This window comes from Sciurus vulgaris (assembly GCF_902686455.1).
Source record: "Sciurus vulgaris genome assembly, chromosome: 9".
Lineage (NCBI taxonomy): Eukaryota > Metazoa > Chordata > Mammalia > Rodentia > Sciuridae > Sciurus > Sciurus vulgaris.
The window spans coordinates 7370644-7394114 of record NC_136469.1 but is presented as its reverse complement, the minus strand read 5'-3'; positions in this window follow the sequence as shown (position 1 = coordinate 7394114).

Sequence of the window (23471 nt, the reverse complement as noted above, 5' to 3'; positions counted from 1 at the left end):
GCATCCCTGGGATGAAACCCACTTGATCATGGTGCACTATCTTTTTAATATGTTTTTGTATGCGATATGCTAAAATTTTGTTGAGAATTTTTGCGTCGATGTTCATTAAGGATATTGGTCTGAAATTTTCTTTCCTTGATGATTCTCTGTCTGGTTTAGGTATCAGTGTGATATTGGCTTCATAGAATGAGTTTGGGAGGGTTCCCTCCTCTTCTGTTTTATGGAATACTTTGAGAAGTATTGGAATGAGCTCTTCTTTAAAGGATTTGTAGAACTTGGCTGAGAACCCATCTGGTCCCGGACTTTTCTTTGTTGGTAGGCTTTTGATGACTTCTACTCTTTCAGTACTTGAAATTGATCTATTTAAATTGTGTATGTCCTCCTCGTTCAGTTTAGGCAATTCATATGTCTCTAGAACCTGTTAATGTCTTCGAAATTTTCTATTTTGTTGGAGTATACATTTTCAAAATAGCTTCTAATTATGTTTTGTATTTCACTTGTGTCTGTTGTGATATTTCCTTGTTCATTCCGAATTTTAGTGATTTGGGTTTTCTCTCGTCTTTTCTTTGTTAGTGTGGCTAAAGGTTTATCAATTTTGTTTATTTTTTTGAAGAACCAACTATTTATTTTGTCAACTTTTTGTATTGTTTCTTTTGTTTCAATTTCATTGATTTCAGCTCTGAGTTTAACTATTTCCTGTCTTCTACTACTTTTGTTGCTGGTCTGCTCTTCTTTTTCTAGGGCTTTGAGCTGTAGTGCTAGGTCGTTTATTTGTTGAGTTTTACTTCTTTTATTAAATGCGCTCCATGAAATAAATTTCCCTCTAAGTACTGCTTTCATAGTGTCCCAGAGATTTTGATATGATGTTTCTTTGTTCTCATTTACCTCTAAGAATTTTTTAATTTCCTTCCTAATATCTTCTGTTATCCATTCGTCATACAATAGCATATTGTTTAATCTCCAGATGTTGGGAAAGTTTCTGTGTTTTACTCTTTCATTTATTTCTAACTTCAATCCATTATGATCTGATAGAATACATGGTAGTGTCTCTATCTTCTTGTATTTGCTAACATTAGCTTTGTGGCATAATATATGGTCTATTTTAGAGAAGGATCCATGTGCTGCTGAGAAGAAAGTGTATTTGCTCTTGGTTGGATGGTGTATTCTATAAATGTCCCTTAAGTCTAAATTATTGATTGTGTTATTGAGATCTATGGTTTCTTTATTCAAATTTTGTTTGGAATTTCTATCCAGTGGTGAGTTAGGAGTGTTAAAATTGCCTAATATTATTGGGTTGTGGTCTATTTGGTTTCTGGAAGTGATAAGAATTTGTTTGACTTGCATGGATTAGCCAATGTTGGGGCATAGATATTTATGATTGTTATATCTTGCTGATTTATGTTTCCCTTAAGCAGTATGAAATGACCTTCTTTATCCCTTCTGACTAACTTTGGCTTGAAGTCCACATTATCGGAAATGAGGATGGATACTCCAGCCTTTTTGCTGAGTCCATATGCATGGTATGTTTTTCCCCATCCTTTCACCTTTAGTCTATGGGTATCTTTTTCTATGAGGTGAGTCTCTTGTAGGCAACATATTGTTGGATCTTTCTTTTTAATCCAATCTGCCAGTCTATGTCTTTTGATTGATGAGTTCAGGCCATTAGCATTCAGGGTTATTAGTGAGATATGATTTGGTTTCCCGGTCATTTGGTTCATTTTTTAAATTTTATTTATTTATTTGTTTGACACAACTTGGTTCCTCCTTTATTTGACAATTCCTTTAGCATAATTCCTCCCTTTGCTGATTTGCTTCTTTGTTTTTCATCTCTTCCTCATGCAATATTTTGCTGAGAATGTTCTGTAGTGCTGGCTTTCTTTTTGTAAATTCTTTTAGCTTTTGTTTATCATGGAAGGATTTTATTTCATCGTCAAATTTGAAGGTAAGTTTTGCTGGGTATAAGATTCTTGGTTGGCATCCATTTTCTTTCAGGTCTTGAAAAATGTTGTTCTAGGCCCTTCTAGCTTTTAGGGTCTGGATTGAAAAATCTCCTGATATCCGTATTGATTTCCCCCTGAATGTAATTTGGTTCTTTTCTCTCACAGCCTTTAAAATTCTGTCTTTATTTTGTATGTTAGGTATTTTCATTATAATGTGCTTTGGTGTGGGTCTTGAACTTGATTTTCCATTTCATTCTTCAGATTTGGGAAATTTTCTGATATTATTTCATTGAATAGATTGTTCATTCCTTTGGTTTGTTTCTCTAGGCCTTCCTCAATCCCAATAATTCTTAAATTTGGCCTTTTCATCATATCCCATAGTTCTTATAGATTCTGTTCATGATTTTTTACCATCTTCTCTGTTTGTTCAACTTTGTTTTCAAGGTTAAATATTTTGTCTTCAATGTCTGAGGTTCTGTCTTCCAGGTGTTTTATCCTATTGGATATGCTTTCTATGGAGTTCTTAATTTGGTTTATTGTTTCCTTCATGTCAAGGATTTCTGTTTGGTTTTTTTTCAATATCTCTAACTCTTTATTGAAATGATCTTTTGCTTCCTGTATTTGCTCTTTTAATTGTCGATTGGTGCGATCATTCAATGCCTGCATTTGCTCATTCATCTCATCATTCAGTGCGTGCATTTGCTCTTTCTTCTCATCGTTTGCTTCCCTGATCATTTTAATTATGTACATTCTGAACTCCTTTTCTGTCATTTCTTCTGCCATGCTGTCATTGGGTTTTATTGATGTAACATCTAGATTTGTTTGCAGCATTTTCTTTCCTTCTTTTCTCATATTGTTCAGGTATCAGTGGACCGCTGAGATATTGCAGATTTCCTCTGTTGACTTACAATGTCCCTGAAGATTTCTATATATATCCCCTCTTATCCTTCAGTAGGCTGAAGTCTTGGAGGAAGTTGATAATGCGGTGCTCCACAAGGAAGCTGCCTCTCTAGGAGTGGTGGCCTTCAGGTGGGGTATATTCCCTGCTAGTGGGCAGAGGTGCCTCCACTTGTTGACCAATGGTCATCCAAAGGGGAACTAGGCTACGGGCTGAGGCAAGACCTGTTTGGGCCTGAGTCTCTGGTTTTACCGTCCTAGTGGGGAACCCTCACCCGGCAGGGAAGACTCACCCGGTGGGGAGGTCTCGCTGGTCAGTTCCCTCCTAGAGGTTCGCCTCAATTTACAGCTACCGCCTGGGCTGGGCTGCCTTCTTCTGCAAAGTTCCCAGGGGCCTGGCCCCACCTCCTGTGCCTGGGAGCCTCACCCTTCGCAGATGAATCTCCTTAGGCTGCCCCTCCTCAGAGAATCTGCCCGCAGACATGGAACCTTCACTCCGTCCCTAAGCGTGTCTCTGTGGGGCTCTTCCACCAAGAAGCCTCCTAGATCCTGGGACCCTGCTCTCCACCTAATCGCCTGGCTATGCGGCCCCTTCTCTGAGCAGCCACCTGGGGCCCCGTACAATCGCTCTGAGTCCCAGAGACTCGCCACACGCCTCTTCCTCCAGACAGCCATCCAGTATTCCGGTGCAGTCACTAGGAGTCCAAGCAACTCACTGCGTGCCTCCTCCTCCCACCAACCACCCGTAGCCCAGGGCAATCAATCACTCTGAGTCGAAATGACCCTCCCCGTTCCTCCTCCTCCTCCTGGTAACCCCCCGGGTGTTCAGGAGCAGTCGCTCTGAGTGGCTCTGAATCCATGTGACCCACTGCACGGGTCCTCTGGGCAACCGCCCGGAGCTCTGGTGCGGCCACTCGAGACCAAGTGACCCACCGCGCTCCTCCTCCAGGCAGCCCCCCTGTGTTCAGGAGCGTTCGCTTTAAGTCCAAACAACTCACCACTCGCCTCCTCCTCTGAGCAGCCGCCTGGAGCTCTAATGCAGTCACTGCGAGTCCAAACGACCCGCCGCGCTCCTCCTCCTCCTCCTCCTACTCCTCCGGGCAGGCCCCGATGTTCAGAAGTGGTCTGAGTTCAAACAGCTCGCCCCGCCGCTTCTCCTCTTGCAATCGCCTGTAGCTCTGGTGTAGCCACTCCGAATCCAAGCGGCCACACTCCTCCTCCTCCTCGTCCTCAGGGCCGGCCCCGGTGTTCAGAAGCATTGCTCTAAGTCCAAACAGCTCGCCGCGCAGCTCCCCCTCCGGCAACCACCTGCAGCTCCGGTACAGTCACTCCGAATCCAAGCAGCCACGCTCCTCCTCCTCCTCCTCAGGGCAGGTCCCAGTGTTCTGAGTCCACTCAGCTCTCCCCGCCGCCCCTCCCCCGGGCAGCCACCGGAGCCCCAGTGGTTGCTCCAAGTCCCAGTGCTGTGCTGAGCGGCCTCCTCTATGACGCTCCCAGTTGTCCGAGTTCACTGCTCCAGCGGGGGTGGGGCGTCTCGCCGGCAGCTCTACTTCACAAAGTTCCCTGTGTTCCGGGACAACCGCCCCACCCGGGACGCCTCCCCAACGGGAGAGACTCACCCGGCTGCTTTGAGTTGGTCCCAAGTCTCTCAATTTCTCCTCTTTTGAATCCTGAGTCCTGGAGCAACATGAAATGCAGCCACCCTCTAGGCCGCCATCTTGAAAACCGTCCTTGTGTTTTCCAAATGTCTTAATTTTAAGAAATATCTTTGGTTGAGACCAACACTGGATATTTTTAGCCTAAAAATATTATCTGTCAAAGTTATGAAAGTATGACTGATACTTGTATCTGAGATTACCACAAACAAGATAATACATCTATCACCTTATATAGTTATCATTTTTTGTGTATGTGTACTAAGAACATGTACGATCTGTGCTCTTAACAAATTCCAAGTATATGATAGAGTATTATTGATTGAAGTCACCATGCTGTACATTAGATCACCAGATCCTGTTTGCTTGAATAACTGAAACTTAGTATCCTTTAACCAATATCTTTCCATTTGGTCACACCCAACTCCTGAAAAAACTCTACATGAAGAATACAAATAACCCAATCAACAAATGGGCTACAGAAATGAACAGACACTTCACAGAAGAAGATCTACAAGCAATCAACAAACATATAGAAAAATGTTCAACATCTCTAGTAGTAAGAGAAATGCAAGCCAAAACTACCCTAAGATTCCATATCACCCCAATTAGAACGGTGATTATCAAGAACACAAGCAACAATAGTTGTTGTAGAGGATGTGGGGAAAAAGGTACTCTCATACATTGCTGGTGGGGTTGCAAATTAGTGCAGCCACTCTGGAAAGCAGTATGGAGATTCCTCAGAAAGCCTGACCCTGCTATCCCTCTCCTTGGCCTATACCCAAAGGACTTAAATTCAGCATACTACAGAGATACAACCATATCAATGTTCATAGCTGCTCAATTCACAATAGCAGGACTTAAATTCAGCATACTACAGAGATACAACCATATCAATGTTCATAGCTGCTCAATTCACAATAGCCAGATTCTGGAACCAACCTAGATGTCCTTCAATTGATGAATGGATAAAGAAACTGTGGTATGTGTATACAATGGAATATTACTCCACCAAAAAGAATGATAAAATTATGGCATTTGCAGGCAAATGGATGCAATTGGAGTATATCGTGCTAAGTGAGATAAGCCAATCTCAAGAAACCAAATTACGAATGATCTTGTTGATAAGCGGATGATGACACATAATGGGGGGTGGGAGGGGTTAGTGTTAGGGTTAGGGTTAGGTTTAGGGTTAGAGTTAGGGAGGGGGGCAAGAATGGAGGAAGGAAGGACTGTATAGAGGTAAAAGAGGGGTCTGAGGGGTGTGGGGGAAGGGAAAAACTAATAGATGAATTAAACAACATTACCCTATGTAAATTTATGATTACACAAATTGTTATATGACCATCATAGAATTGTATTATTTATTTTACCAATAATTCATCATTACTATTTGAAAATTCAATTGATTTTGAATGTTCATTTTGTATTTTAAACTTAACTGAATTTATTCATTAGTTCTAACAGGTTTTGAAGAAGTCTTTAGGAGGGCTGAGGTTGTAGCTCAGTAGTAGAGTACTTGCCTAGTACATGTGAGGCACTGAGTTTGATTCTCAGAACCACATATAAATAAGTAAGTAAAATAAATAAAAATCCATCAACAACTAAAAAAAATTTTTAAAAAGAAGTCTTTAGAATTTGCAGTATATAAGATAATGTTAATTGCAAACAGAGACACTTTTGTTTCTTCCTTTGTGGTTGAAAGTGTTTTATTGCTTTTTCTTGCCTAATTGCTCTGGATAGTAGTTCTATTACTATATATAATACATGTGGTGAGTATGGGCATCCTTTTATTTATCTTTTTATTTTCAGGTTGAAAATAGTTTTTCATCCACATGAATTTTCTTCTTAAATACCAATACTGGAATAAATTTCTTAAAGCAGAGAAAGTTAACTTTGTCTTAAGAATAAATTTTTAGTGGTCAAAAGTAATGCCAAAAGAGACAGTTATATATTTTATCACACCCAAACACACTTAGACTGACCTAAATACAGTCATGGGCTTTCAGTCTCATATTGCTAAACAGTAGTTATTGTTTTACTATTTAAAAACTATAAGGCATATAGAGGTTAGGTGAACAAAAGGAAAAGAGAACTAAATGCATGGAACTTCATGAAACCTTATGCAAAATGTACACACAAATCCCTTTACTGCTGAATTTTCACATTAAACTTTTAATATGAAATTGAAGACTATTTAAGAGTAGTGATTTTATTAGACATTTTGAACACATCATTCATTGAAATGTAATGAAACAAGTCAACACAGAAAAATAAACACATAAACAATACAAAAGACCTCCTTTACTTTTCAATTAATGTTACAGTTAATTACTGAGTATGAAATGTCAGCCTGTGAACAACCATGTAAATATGATGAAAGCTGAATATGTTATTAGATTCTGCTGATAAATTAGTCTGTTTTTCATGGCTATAAAAAATGTATGACTCAGGTATACTTTAAAGAAGAGATTCTGTTTTAGCTCACAGTTTTGGCAACTGATGGAGAATACAGCATGTCACCAATTCTACAGAAACACCATGTAAAGGGAAGATCAAATGATGGAACAGGTTGGCTACGTTGACACTGGGCAGATGCCAGGCTTGCTCGTATAAGAACAGCCCTCTCTTAGTAACTACTCAGGGATCCATGGTAACTACATCAATGCTTTCTGAAGCCAGTACCCTAAGTGAGCTAATTACTTTTCACTGGACTCCATCTCTGGCAAATTCTGTGCTTCATCTCCACAGTTCTGCAGTGAAGACCAAGTTCCCAGCACATGAACCCTTGGAGGGTATACCCAAAGCACAGAAGCCATGTTCAGTTCATTTTCTACATTCTCATCCACTTTTGCATAATACATAATTCTTAAGTATTTCCACATATATACAAGAATAATTTCTTTTTAAATACCTTAGTGGTTAACAAGTTGGCTATATGCCTATGTGTCCTTGTATAGTACTTTAATCAGAAAAAACTGGTATGTATAATAAGAATGATGTTAAAATTATTCACAATAATAATAGCTACAACAATAGCAACATTATGATCAATAATAGCTGAAATTTAGATGTTGTCCTGAATTCTACAGTGCACTTTATATCTAATCTATTAACTTATTTTATTTTTACAACTATTCTATGAGGTAGTTACAGCAGATATTATTCCTAATTTTAGAAATGATGGCACATAAACTTGAAAAAATTACATGTACACAATAACACACACATAGAAATAAAAGTCAATATTTTAGTTTTGAAGTACACCACATGATTGTACCATATATATTGTTTTTCATTCAAGTAAGTTATTCTTTTTTTGTTGTTGTTGACAGGGGAATTCATGGACATTTTTTTAAAATTGTAAACAAATGGGATACATGTTGTTTCTCTGTTTGTACATGGAGTAAAGGCATACCATTTGTGTGATCATAAATTTACATAGGGTAATGTTTGATTCATTCTGTTAGTTTTTCCCTTCCTCCACACCCCTCCCACCCCTCTTTTCCCTTTATACAGTACTCCCTTCCTCCATTCTTGCCCACCTCCCTAACTCTAACCCTAAACCTAACCCTCACCCTAACAATAACCCCTTCCACTCTCCATTATGTGTCATCATCTGCTTATCAGCGAGATCATTCATCCTTTCGTTTTCTGAGATTGGCTTAACTCACTTAGCATGATATTCTCCAATTTCATCCATCTGCCTGCAAATGCCATAATTTCATCATTCTTTATGGTAGAGTAATATTCCATTGTATACATATACCACAGTTTCTTTATCCATTCATCAACTGAACGGCATCTAGGTTGGTTCCACAATCTGGCTATTGTGAATTGAGCAGCTGTGAACATTGATGTGGCTGTATCTCTGTAGTATGCTGATTTTAAGTCCTTTGAGTATAGGCCAAGGAGTGGGATAGCTGGGTCAAATGGTGGGTCCATTCCAAGCTTTCTGAGGAATCTCCATACTGCTTTCCTGAGTGGCTGCACTAATTTGCAACCCCACCAGCAATGTATGAGTGTACCTTTTTCCCCACATCCTCTCCAACACCTATTGTTGCTTGTATTCTTGATAATCGCCATTCAAATTGGGGTGATATGGAATCTTAGGGTAGTTTTGGTTTGCATTTCTCTTATTACTAGAGATGTTGCACATTTTTTTCATATATCTGTTGCTTGTAGATCTTCTTCTGTGAAGTGTCTGTTCATTTCCTTAGCCCACTTGTTGATTGGATTATCTGTATTCTTCATGTAGAGTTTTTTCAGTTCTTTATATATTCAGGAAATTAGTTCTCTATCTAAAGTATGAGTGGCAAAGATTTTTCTCCCACTCTGTAGGCTCTCTCTTCACATTACTGATAGTTTCCTTTGCTGAGAGAAAGGTTTTTAGTTTGAATCTATCCCACTTGTTGATTCTTGCTTTTATTTCTTGGGCTATGGGAGTCCTGTTAAGGAATTCTGATCCTAAGCCGACATGTTGAAGACTTGGACCTACTTTTTTTTTCTATAAGATGAAGGGTCTCTGGTCTGATTCTGAGGTCCTTGATCCATTTTGATTTGAGTTTTGTGCAGGGTGAGAGATAGGGGTTTAATTTCATTCTGTTGCATATGGATTTCCAGTTTTCCCAGCACCATTTGTTGAAGAGGCTATCTTTTCTCCATTGCATATTTTTGGCCCCTTTGTCTAGTATGAGAAAATTGTATTTATTTGGGTTTGTGTTCATGTCCCTTATTCTGTACCATTGATCTACCTGTTTATTTTGGTACCAATACCATGCCGTTTTTGTTACTATTGCTTTGTAGTAAAGTTGAATATCTGGCATTGTGATACCCCCTGCTTTGCTCTTTCTGCTAAGGATTGCTTTAGCTATTCTGGGTTTCTTATTCTTCCAGACGAATTTTGTAATTGCTTGCTCTATTTCTGTAAGTTACATCATTGAGATTTTAATTGGAATTGCATTGAATCTGTATAGCACTTTTGGTAGTATGGCCATTTTGACAATATTAATTCTGCCTATCCAAGAACATGGGAGATCTTTCCATCTTCTAAGATTTTCTTTAATTTCTTTCTTTAGTGTTCTGTAGTCCTCATTGTAGAGTTCTTTCACCTCTTTTGTGAGATTGATTCCCAAAGAAAACATCGAAGACATCAACAAGTTTCTAGAGACATATGAATTACCTAAACTGAACCAGAGGACATACACAACTTAAATAAATCAATTTCAAGCAATGAAATAGAAGAGATCATCAAAAGCCTACCAACAAAGAAAAGTCTGGGACCAGATGGGTTCTCAGCCGAATTCTACAAAACCTTTAAAGAAGAGCTGATTCCAATACTCCTCAAAGTAGTCCATGAAATAGAAGAGGAGGGAACTCTCCCAAACTCATTCTATGAAGCCAATATCACCCTGATACCTAAACCAGACAGAGACACATTGAGGAAAGAAATTTCAGACCAATGTCCTTAATGAACATTGAAGCAAAAATTCTCACACAATTTTAGCAAATCGCATACAAAAATATATTAAAAAGATAGTGCACCATGATCAAGTGGGATTTATCCCAGGGATGCAAGGTTGGTTCAACATCGGAAATCAATAAATGTCACTCACCATATCAACAGACTTAAAGTTAAGAATCACCTGATTATTTCGATAGATGCAGAAAAAGCATTTGATAAAATACAGCATCCCTTCATGCTCAAAACACTAGAAAAAATAGGGATAGTGGGAACATTCCTTAACATTGTAAAGGCCATGTACGCTAAGCCCATGGCTATTATTATTCTAAGTGGTGAAAAACTGAAAGCTTTCCCCCTATAAACTGGAACAAGGCAGGGATGCCCTCTTTCACCACTGCTATTCAGCATTGTCCTTGAAACTCTAGCCAGAGCAATTAGACAAACCAAAGAAATTAAAGGGAGACGAATAAGAAAAGAAAAACTCAAACTATCCCTGTTCGCTGATGACATGATTATATATTTAGAGGAACCTGGAAATTCCACCAGAAATCTTTTAGAACTCATAAATGAATTCAGTAAAGATCAATGCTCATAAATCCAATGCATTTTCATACATAAGTGATGAATCTTCAGAAAGAGAAGTTAGGAAAACTCCCCCATTCACAATAGCCTCGAAAAAAATAAAATATTCTTTTTTTTAAATTATTTATGTTTTAAATTTTTTGCAGACTGCATTTTGATTCATTGTACACAAATTGGGTACAGCTTTCGTTTCTATGGTTGTACACAATGTGATTTTAATTGTTTCCTGCCTCTTTCTGATTCTGGTGTGTGTTGGTTCTTGTTTCTTTCTTTTAAGGCCTTGAGGTTTACTATCAGATTATTTGGTATCTTTCTATTTTTACATGAATGAACTCAGTGTTATAATCTTTCCTCTTACAACTGTTTTCATACCATTACAGCAATTTGGGTAAGTCATATTACTATTGTCATTAATGTCCAAAAAATGCTTTTATTTCTTCCCTGATTTCTTCTGCTATCCATTTGTCATTCAAAAAATGTCATTTAATATCCATTTGTTGGAGTGGTTTCTCTATGTTGTTGTTGATTTCTAATTTTATTACATTATGATCTCAAAGGATGCAAGAAATTATCTATTAATTTGCATTTACTAAGATTTGCTTTATGCCCTAAAACATGATTTATTTCAGAGAATCTTCCGTGTGCCACTGAAAAGAAAGTGAATTCTTTTGTCAACAGATGAAATATTCTATAGATACCTGTTAGGTCCATTTGATCAGTAATGGTTTTAGTTCTAAAGAATCTTTACTTAGTTTACTTCTGTATCACTTATCTAGTGGCAAGAGGGGTGCGTTGAAATCACCCAGTATTATAGTATTGTGGTCTATTTAATTTATTATATTGTGAAGAGTTCATTTTTTATGTACATGCACTATTGTCTGAGGCGTAAATATTTATAATCATTGTGTCTCATTGTTGTATGAGTCCCTTAAGCAGTATGAAGTGAACTTCCTTGGCTCTTCTGATTAATTTTGACTTAAAGTCTACTTTATCTCACATGAGAGTAGTTACTTGTACTTGCTTTCAGCTACCAGGTTCATGACATATATTTTTTCATTCTTTCATATTCAGGCATGAGTGTATTTGGATATAAGGTGAGTTTCTTGTAAACAACATACTGTTGTGTCTTGTTTACAGTCTGCCCATGTATGTCTTTTGATCGTAGTGCTTAGACAATTTACATTCATTGTTATTAAAGAGAGATTATTTTTATTTCTTGCCTTTTGATTCCTTTCTCAAGCTTAATTCAGAATTTATTCTCCTTTTATTGACTTTTTCTAGTGTAATTCACCCTGGTTTTCATTTTTCATTTCTTCTACATGAAATATTTAATTGAGTATTTTTTAGTGCATCCTTATAGTGAATTCTTTTAGTTTCTACTCATCATGGGAGTTTTTTAATTCCATATTCAATTCTGAAGGATAATTTTGCTGGATATAGTAATCTTGCTTGGCACCTATTTTTTTTCAGGGCTTGTTATACATTATTGCAAGCCATCTTGATTTTTAGGATCTGGATTGAAGTCTGAATTGGTTGACCTCTACATGTGACCTGCCCTGTTTTCTTGTGTCTTTTAAAATTCTGTCTTAGTCTATATATTAGACATTTTCGTGATGATGTGTCTTGGAGAGAATCACTTTGATCTTGCCTATTTAGAGTTCTAAATCTCCCTTGTATTTGAATTTCCATCTTATTTCTAAGATTTGGAAAATTTTAAATATTATTTCATTGAAAATATTGTGCATTCCTTTGGTTTTTTTATTTCAGAGTCTTTATCTACCCCAATGATTTGTAAATTTGATCTCTTGATATTATCACAGATTTCTTGACTATTCTGGTTATGATCTCTTAATATCTTTCCTTTGTTAGCCTTATTTTCAAGATTATGTATTTATCTTTAGGGACTGAAAATGTATCTTCAAAATCATCCCATCTATTGGTAATACTTTTCATTGAATTTTTCATTTAATTTATTGCATCCTTAATTGTCAGAATTTCCATTTGGTTCTTTTTTAGAATTTCTATATGTTTATTGACATAGTTTTTCACTTCCTGCATTTTTTCTCTAATATAACTCTTTACATCTTTTTTAGCTCAGTGAACATTTTAACTACAAATTTCCTAAATTCTCTCTCCAATGTGTCCTCTACTATGGTGCCACTGGAGTCCATTGTTGAAGTTTTGTACGCTGTTTTGTTTGTTCCCTTGCTTTTTCATGTTGCTTGTATTTCTACCTTTCTGTTTGGATGATTATCACTTCTTTTATGCAGATACTATTTAGTGAGCATTGTTCTTTTAAGAGCCCTGGATTGGGCTCTGAAAGATACTTTAGCTCAATGTGTGTCCTCTTTTATTCCCAGCATCAGCACCATTTTGAGAGAAGCCACCAAACCCCATTGACTACTATCACTTCACAGCAAATCCACATGCTATTTAATCTTACAAAAAACCTGTTGATGTTGTTCTCCACATTTCCTCTAGTCCAGGTATATATTCATAGTAAAAGCTCTCACCATTTCCTGGCTTTAGGAGTCTAGCATTCTCCTACAGATTTTCCAACATTTTGTGGCAAAGAAAGCTGAGCCTCCTGACCAGAGGGTGCCTTGAAATGGATCATTTACACAATTTTAGTTGTTTAAGTCTATATGTAGCCAAACCTACCACTAATTAATACACAGCTTAACGTAATAATGTATATTGTATAGACTTTCTGGTAATATGATGTTAACAATTTTTTTTTTTTCAAATTACATAAACTTGCCTTTCTCTAGAAGCACCATTAAAAGGAAATGAAATTCAAGGTCATATTGTCCTATGGGAATTCATATTGTTTATACGGACTGTTTTAAGAGTTACACTTTCGATAATACCTTTTCAAACATTTTCCCTTTTATAATGCTTCTAAAATTTGAATACTGTTGCTCTTTTTTTCAAACTATGAATTTTATTTAAAGAAGATTGTTTTTACAAAGGCAACATCATAAAATGAAAAATTTCAGAAGTTTGGCTCTATTATTAGTACTCTCTCTTTTGAATAAATTTCATTAGATAAGAAGCATATAATCAGATGATTGATCATTTGTATCTTGATCATTGCCTGACTTAATTTGGAATTGGAAAATCATGCTTATATTTTGTAAGATTGCTTAATCTCTTTCAAAGTTAGTATCAGTTAAGACAGAATGCCTTCCACTGAAGGGGCTTAAAAAATCCAGATACTGAACCAGCACTGACTATGTCTCCCTCACATGAAGTTAACTCTGGAGAAGTCATAAGAGAGAGAATCATGGATTCCAGGAGCTTATAACTCAGAGAAACACATGGCAAGAGTGAAAACTACTTTTTTTTTTTTTTCCCACAGAAGTTTATGACTGCAATTGAGGGCAGGATGGTGGAGGTTCTGAGGCAGCAGGATAAGAATAGAATGAGTAGAAGATGAGTCTTCTGTGTTCGCCTGCCTGTCTCCTGAGTTGACCTAAGAAATTATCACCTGTTTCTCTTGTACAAAAATCGATGTTCATTCTCAGGTTGATGGGCCAGTGTACCCATGGTTATATCAGAGAATCAAGCCATCCAGGGGAGTCCATAAAAACAGGCATCATGCTGAGCCACATGCATTTCTTCTACTTCTATTCCAGGTGCCATCCTTGTTCTCTGAAGGGTTTAAAGGAAATTCCTTCTGTCTGCTTGACAGTGACAACAAAGACAACCAATCCATGTGTGCGAGGGAGGCAAAGGCTTTCTGTCCATGGTTTGCCACCTCTCTGCTGTTTGAGCTCACTGTGCCCAGCACTTGTGGGACCTTTCTCTTCTACCTCATGATCCTAAGAAAAACAATGCCTAACGCCCCCAGGGAAAGATGACTTCATAGAGGAAATACTTTTCACATTGCTATGTGAAAAATACTTATAGACAAGGAGGAGAATAATAGTTTCTGAGGCAGTATTGTTGAAATAGTTTAGTCATGTATTTAAACTAAGCATGGCAAATTATTTTGAATTGAAATTGTTGAAAAGATTTTTTCCTAATATATCATCATATCTGCAGTGAACTTCAAATCGATCATAGGCATAATTGTAAAAGTTAATATTGGAACATTTCTAAAGAGAAATATGATAGATTGCTTTTAGATCTGGAGAAATAAAATATTTTAAAAATATAACTTCAAAACCTTGAACTACAAGTTAGTGTGATTAATGTTATATCATCATTAATTATTGATGTTCAGTGAAGAACAATCCTGGACAAAGGTAATATAGTTTAAATAATGGAGGAAAACTCACAAAGTTGAAATCTGAAATTAATTAATATGTAGAATGTTCACAGAACTTTTCCTAAGCAAAAAAGGGCAGAGTTTATGATGCAGTGGTTCACACTACCACCACGGCTAACAGACCTATCAAGTGATGTTCAAGCTCATTAGAAATGGGAGGAAGAGAAAGTGAAACAAAGCTTGACTTTATATTCAAAAATTATCAAAAATTAGAAAGTTAAGATATTAAAACCCTATATTCAGCTTGTGGAACTATATCCTGGCTTTAGTTGTAACAGAGAATACTATAGCATTATTATGTTAGGTTGTTTTTACACCCTAAGACAGACCTAGATATTTTATTCCTTGCTCTCTCTCAGAAAAAACATTTATCATATATGTTCACAAAACATTCAGAGGTGCATATTGTAGAAGTATTTGTGGTCATGTTGACTGCCCATCATTGGGAAATCAATAACTAAACTGTATTAAATTCACCTTGCAGTGTGGTGTGTGTCAGAATTGAGAGCAGAAATCAGATGAACACATAGCAAAATGATCAGATCTGACTGTAGTGATGGAAAAATAAAAAGGATATTCCTATTGTGCTGTCACTAATGTTAATTAAATGGATGCCCACAGACTCTTCAGAATGTATAAATTGCAAAACTAAATAACCACATTGAAATTTAAATTAAATAATCATAGGTGTGTTCAAAAACTAAAGGAAAGAAAATCTAAACAAAATGACAACAAAGAGATCTATATTTAATAACCGCAAGGTTAAGATGATATTCAGGCTTGGTACAGAAGGAAGATACCATTTGGTATAAACATATTCATTTTCTTTTTAGATTTGTTTCTCCAGAAGACTTCAGTGATTTTCTAGACCTGAAGCAGGAATGTAGACCCAAACACACTGCCTTTTAATCCTCCCTGGTCTCTTGAACATCCTGCACTCACCCACCTCCCTCCCATTTTCTGTAGGAAAATAACCATCTTGTCTACACATATAACTAATGAAAACTACAGTGATTCAAATGATTTGTTTATAGAACTATTCATATTTTGATTTTTATGTTTTCTCAGCGTACATCCCTATCTGAGCTTATGTTAAGCAATTTACCTTGCTAAGCCTGAACAAAAGTTGGAACTAAAAGAATTTTGAGAATACTTCAGTGTGTGTGTGTGTGTGTGTGTGTGTGTGTGTTAATGTCTGATTACCTAAAACACTGCAAATTTTCCCTAATTGAAACTAGAAATCTCAGAATTATGTAAAATAATAAATTCAAATCATTAAATTAAAATTACCAAAATAAAATATTGTTGATATGTCTAGTAGAGAATATTTATTCCATTATAATGCACTAAAATAATTTTATAACAACATTGAAACTGTACAGGAGTTAAATTTCAAAATGTGGGAATTTTTTCAGGATAGAGGTGATGTAACCCATTTCAGGATGTTCCTCTTTTAGAAGGTGGGAGTTCATGGAGGAATTTAATACAAAGCTGATAGTGATTAGAAAATCAGGAACTGGCTTTATTTTTCTTGAAAAAGCAAAAGCAAGAGGAACCTCAAATTAAATCCTTGTCCAAAAACCCAACACCTAGAGCTGCATTATGACCTCTACTAAGGTTACCTGGGGACATAAACTCATAATATTTGCAAAATAGCTCTGTAATTGAAATTTTAATATCACTTTCTAAGCAGACTTATTCTCCCTGGTCTCCAAAGAGTGCCAGGGATATTTTCAGGATACAAATTTCCTGCCGGTGAAGTCCCAGAACAAAATAGGACCAGAAAAAATAAACTCAAAATTTCCCTCACTTTGAATAAGCAGAATTACAGATCACAGCAGAAGGACATTTCATGATTACCTGATTGGAGAAGGTTGTGCCCCTCCTCTTTCTTGCAGTTTCACATTAGACACTGGGAGCCACTGTTAACCCTTGTTACCTGCATCTGAACAATAACATGTACATTGCAAGGTGGAAAGACCTAAAAATTCCCGCATGGTGGAATCTCAGGCAAGATCCAAGAATTTTCGTAACAAGTTCTGATGGGTTCATGAGTTTGCTAATGGGCAAACAGAGTTTTGTTTCTTACTCTAAAAATTTAGTATCGCAGAACCATATTGAGCACATGAACTCATTTAACATCTGTAAACTCTCTTCTGAGACAGCAGTTTTCATTTTTTTAATGCAAGTTTTCAGTGGGGAAACAAAACAAAACAACACACTACACTTTATTTCTTCATCTCAGTTCATTTCTTGGCATTGGCAACATCCAAAAATGACAAAGTGGAGCTACCACAAGAAAGGCTTTTTGCTGAAATTCCAAGCCAGGCACAAACCAAAACCTACTGGAAACCTCGTGGGAAGAGACATTCTGCAAGATTTCCACTGCTAAGAACTTACACTGATCATCTGAGTCAGCAGGTGATTCAAGATCATTTGTGACCAATTTCAGTTTTATTATTATTTTTAAAAGAGGTCTGTTATGAGATCACTATATAAAACTTTTTCCCAAAATATATTGGTCCAATTCAAACCATTTCTGAAAATGGACTACTCTTTAATTTTCTCAAGTGTTCTACAACCACAAAGTGTCTAGAAACACTATAACCTATCTTTATTGCCTCTCAAAGTTCGGGTGAGGCCTTTTAGTAATGGGGGAAATGGATAATTTATCCTTTGGTTTAGACAGGTTTTTTTGCTTTTTGTTGTTTTGGGTTTTTTTATATATATATATATGTATGTGAACAGAAAATTAAAGACATTGTGAAAATTTGAGACACAGGTAAGAAACCCGTCTGGTTGTGTGGCAAAAGGGAGCAGGCTGCCAAAACTCACTGGTGATGTGGCACCTCTGTCCTGGACAGATTCACTGCCCTCTTCCTCTTTTTCTTCCCAAATCTTTAATTTGATGAATTCTCTTCCATTGCTACATCCACCTTTTCTTTTCTGATATTCTTTTCTGCTAGGACTTTATAAGAGCCAGGTAGTAGTTCCCAATTAGTATTCATACCTGGTATCTTCTCACGAAATACCTGATCACCTGTTCATGTATTAAAGATACTGGAAATTTCTGATAAATCCAAAGGTGCCAGGAGAATAATGAACTCTGAAGTGGTTTCATCTGGTAACCTCCAGTGACACCATGGTCTGTTGTTCATACTCCTAGTTGTTCTGCAAGCCTCACTAATTCCTATCTCTGTGTCCTGCTTTTAGCCCAAGCTCAAGACTAAGCAGAAGGAAAAACATTTCCAAGTTTAGTCTGAATCAGTTAAATGACAGATCCACTTCCTCTAATAAAACTATTTTATATAATGCTGTGTTTTCTTCTTCTGGGTCTTAGCTGCATATTCCCTCTTGGGTCATTCCCATTACCATTTTAAAGTGACTCACTACCTTTCATACTTCAAAAATCTATTCCAATCATGTCTCCCTAAAGCCACCTAAGCATGTTACTTAGAAGCTTGCTGCCTCTGTGTCCTCACATCCAAAGGATTTTAGCCCTCCATTTAGCCTCTGACCCCTCCAGTCTGCTGAAAGTGCTCGTGTAAAAACAACATTGAATTCCACATTGCCAGGAAGAGTGTAGACATTTTAATCCTCTATATCTATTTTAACCATTCCAAAACATTTGAAAAATTTCTGTACTTCTCTTTGTGAAAAGCCTCTATTTTGCTGCCTCTTATGATACCATATTCTTGATTTTTTTCTTTCTTCTATATCTTAAGTTTTCTCTTGCAATTTTTTTTTTCCTTTTTCAGACTTTAAAGTCTTTGAGTATTTGGAGATCTTTACTCATTGAGCAAACTTATCAGTTCCATTATCTTAAAAATACCATGGTCTGTGAAAATTTTCCAATTATTTTCTCTAGTTCTGATTTCCCTTTGGAGCTTCACACTCCTGTATGCACATGGCACTGGGACATATCAACCTTGTTAATTGACAGGCCTTTCAAAATCAAGATATCTGAACGCATTCCTAACAGTCTCCTTCAGACCTAACATGTCCCTCCAGGCTTGGCCATTTCTGTGAATGGCAGAAAGGTGCGAGGCAGGGACCTGGAGAACTCTTGCCCACCCCCACTCCCCCCGCACGTGCTGTTGGTCTCCCTTCCAAGCGCATGCTGTCCATTTGTTTCCACAGAGTGCTCTCACTCTAGTCCCGGTCCCTGTCCTTTCTCAGCCGAGCTCTTGTGTTGGCCTCCGGTAGCCTTGGCATGTTCATTCTTGTCTCCTCCCTCAGCAGCTGAGGACTTTGTTCACAGGTGAAAAGAAACAAAGGTCAGTAGTCCTGATTCAAGATCTCATTGAATTTAAAATCAAATCATATCTGAGATCTTTATCATTTATTAATCCTGTGTGCATGGGCCGATCCTTATCTGACTCTCACTGCTCATTTCTAATCACTCTTTATCATTGTTTTCCCTGTTTCAGCCCCACTGGTCTTTTCACTCCAAATACAATTTAAGAATCTTTATTCCTCAGAACTCTTTTTTTTATACATATATGCCAGGTATTTATCCAGGAGTGCTTAACAATGAGCCACATCCCAGCCCTTTTTATATTTTATTTAGAGACATGGTCTTACTAAGTTGCTTGGACCTTGCTAAGTTACTGAGGCTGGCTTTGAACTCTCATCCTCCTGCCTCAGCCTCCTTGGTTCCTGGGATTACAGGTGTGCGCCACCATGCCCAGTTCCTGGGAACCTTTGAACATGCCTGGAGTCATTGTGTTTACCCTTCACCAGTTAATTCCTCTGTGAATTCATGACAGTTTTGTTTTTTTTGTTTTTTTTTTTACTTCACAATCATTTCTAGGGGCTTTTGTTTTTTCCTTTTATTATTTCCCAGTTACTGCCTTCAAAAGAGGTGACATAGATGACATTAATAAATTTTCTTTTCCCTTTGGGTTGTTTACTGTCTTGTGTGCTGGAGTTTAAGATTCATTAGGGTAGGAACCAAGCTTATGTTTTTCAAGAGCATACACTGAGCACTTGGCAAAACACCTATGTGTTTCTGAACTTTTGTCTGTGTGTGTGCACACATCATTTGATCTGATACCCTTTTCTGCCACTTTAGTCTTTTCAGTCCTTAGACTTACTAATTAGATAATTAAGTGTTTTACTGTATACAGCCAGTCTCTCTCCCTTCTTTTTGTATCCCCTCCTGTCCTTGAAATATGATATGCCCAATCTGGAGGATGCTTTTGGTGATGGTAACTCCAATGTTCTGGGAATGAGCAGTGGCTGGGTCTGTACAGCTAATTCTAACCAGATCCTTTTGTTGTAGACACTTATGCCGAAAAAGAATAGTAGTGTTTCAGTGCAGCGTTTCCAGTCAATGATACCCATCTGGAGAGCCTTAAGGTGAAGGAAAAACAAGAACCAGAGAGTTGGCGTGTGCTAGGAGTTGCTGCCTGACAACCAGAAGCATGCACCAAATCTTCCCAGAAGTCAAGTGACCACATAGTCATTACATCACAAAAATGCTCTTATTTCTTTTCAAGCCTACCCTTTCTTACAAACAAGCACACAAAAACCAAATCAACAAAATCATAAGAAAATTATTTTCCAGATAGCAAGTAAAAGAGAGAGGATCCAAATTCAGGAATCAACTGCCTCATTGACAATGCTAGATGACCCTTTTTGGGGGGATGGATGTTTCTGACCAGGGGAAGAATACTTCATGGGCCCCAGTCACTATGTCTGGGTGGAGTGCTTTTTGGCTCTATAACCCTACATGAATATGCTTTACTTATGTTCCTATTCCTGTTTCAATTTTAATTCTGAGCTTTCCTTACAGAAGAATGTGCCTTCCTCAGTATATCCTGCAAATTGCAGCTACCTGATGGATTTTTAACAAGTAAAATTTGAGATACTCTGATATTGTATGAATGAAATATACATGCTTTAATTCTTCCTGTATCATATGTTCTTGTTCATGAAGCTGTGGGCTGTAATAGGGGGTGCTTTTCTAGTTGTTTTAGTAAGAAAAGGTAAATTTTCTGTAGTATAGGAAAATTGATTTCTATTAAATAGAATGTATACTAGCATATTTCTGTGTCACAGATGAAATAAATATCCAGCATCAATTACTTGAAAAACCTGGTTCACCTCATTGACAATATAATATGGATACATAAATATTACAGTTATCCTTCTGTATAGTTTCTGAAGTGATTATAACTCCCAAAACCCCCACGACTCATGAATAGCAGGATTTTTATCAATGAATAACCTTCCTTCCTTCCTTTCTTTCTTCCTTCCTTTTTTTCTTTCCTTTCTTCTTTCCTTCCTTCCCTCCTTTTCTTCCTTTTCCTTTTTTAACTGGGGATTGAACTCAGGGGCACTCAACCACTGAGCCACATCCCCAGCCCTATTTTGTATTTTCTTTAGAGACGGAGTCTCACTGAATTGCTTTTGCTGAGGCTGGCTTTGAACTTGCGATCCTCCTGCTTCAGCCTGCCAAGCTGCTGTGATTACAAGTGTGTGTCACTGTGCCCAGTGAATCACTCTCCTTTAAATAAGAGTACATAGATGTAAGGTGTGATAGCTCCTCTTACTTAAATAGTCACTCATGATACTTCCTGATTCTGAATATATGTCCAACTATTCTCCAACAGTTGGTCTGGGTTCCATACTCACTTTCTTCAGAACCTTCTGTAATTTACTTGTCTCTCAAAATTTCTTTGTCAACTTCTTTAAAATATATGACTAACCCACTGTCTCATACTTTACACACACATCACATTGGTTTACTTTTTTTATGGCACAAGACCCATTTGACAGTTACATGCTTTGCTGTCTCCCTACTACTTGAAAGTGAGCTTTGCAAATGCGCGGCATCATTCTGTTCCCTGTTGAAAACAGTGTCTGAAATTGAATAGATATTTTGTTAGAAAGATAAATGAATGGCTAATAAACACATGAACCAATGTTCAGCCTCCTGAATCAATAGGAAAATGCATTTCAAAATCAAAGAGGAGCCAGTTCACACCAACCAGGATGGCTATCACTGAAATTGACATGCAAAAGCAGGTGTTGGTATGGATGTGGAAAAATTGGAAGTCTCATACATTTCTGGTCAGAGTACAAAAAGCTATAATCATTTTGGATTATATATTACTGTTCACTCAGCAGTTCCACCCCAAGACTCACACAAGAGAAATAAAAACATATGTTCACATAAAGGCATATATATGATTGCTCATAGCTTCCTTATTTATGATCCCCCAAATGGTAAATGTGTAAACAAAATGTGTAATATCTATATAGTGGAATATTATTCAGCAGTAGAACGATTGCATTACTGATACATGTTCCCACCTGGATGAACCTCAGGACTTAAGGGTAAGTTAAAGAGGTCAGATGTAAGAGACCCCAATACGTAGGATTTCTTTTATATAAAATGTTTGAAAAAGGGACAGGATATTGACTAGAGGTTGCCTGGAACTTGGAGCAGAAAATCTTGACTACAAGAAGACAGGATATGTTTTGGGGGATGGAAGTGTTTGGAAACTGGTTAGTGCTGATATTTACACCACTCTAAATCCATTATTAATGAGTGGATTTTACACTTAAATCAGTTGACTCCAGTGAAATATTAAGTTAGGTATATACTGAGGAGTAGGATAACTGGGTCAAATGGTGGTTCCATTCCACATTTTCTGAGGAATCTCCATGCTGCTTTCCAGAGTAGCTGAACCGGTTGCAGTCCCACCAGCAACACATAAGTGTCCCCTTCCCCATGGTCTCACCAACGTTTATTGTTACTTGTATTCTTGACTGGAATGAGAGTGTTAATATAGTTTTAATTTGCATTTCTCTAAATGCTAGAGTTATTTTTTAAAAATATTTTTGTTGATCATATTTCTTTGAAGTGCCTGTTGAGCTCCTTTGCCCAGTGACAAAGACATACCAATGTTTATAGCAGCTCAGTTCACAATAGCTGAGCTATAGATAAAGAAAATGTGGTATATATACACGATGGAGTATTAGCCATAAAAAATTGACTTTATGACTTTTGCAGGTAAATGGGTAGAATTGGAGACTGTCATGCTAGGTGAAATAAGCCAGTCCCAAAAAACCAAAGGTCGTATAGTCTCCTTGATATGTTGATGCTAACACACAACAATAGGAGGAGGGAAGAACGGAAGTTCAGTGGGTTAGACAGAGGGGAATGAAGGGAAGGGAGGGGAGTTGAAGTAGGAAAGACAGTGGAATGAGTCAGACATCACTTTCCTATGTTCATATATGAATACGCCATACATGTACAACTACAAGAATGGAACCCTAATTAGAATAAGGTATAGTCCATGTACGTATAATATGTCAAAATGCAATCTAATGTCTTGTATATCTAAAAAGAACAAATAAAAAATTTTTTAAATGTTAAGTTAGAGTTCAGTAAAGCTGCTAAAAAAACTTATGGAAAGTTAAACATTGATTTTAAAATCAATGTATAATTAAGTATGGTACTTAATGATCAAACCATTATAAGAAAAATACACAAATTTATTTCATCTACATGAAATATATGTGAAAATATTCCTAAAATTATTAAACAAAAATGTAACTAAGTTCCATGGCATGTGTATATACATAGGTCTGTGTGTGTGATTGTGAGCTTATGTGTATGTGGTGTGATTATATGTGTATCTACAATC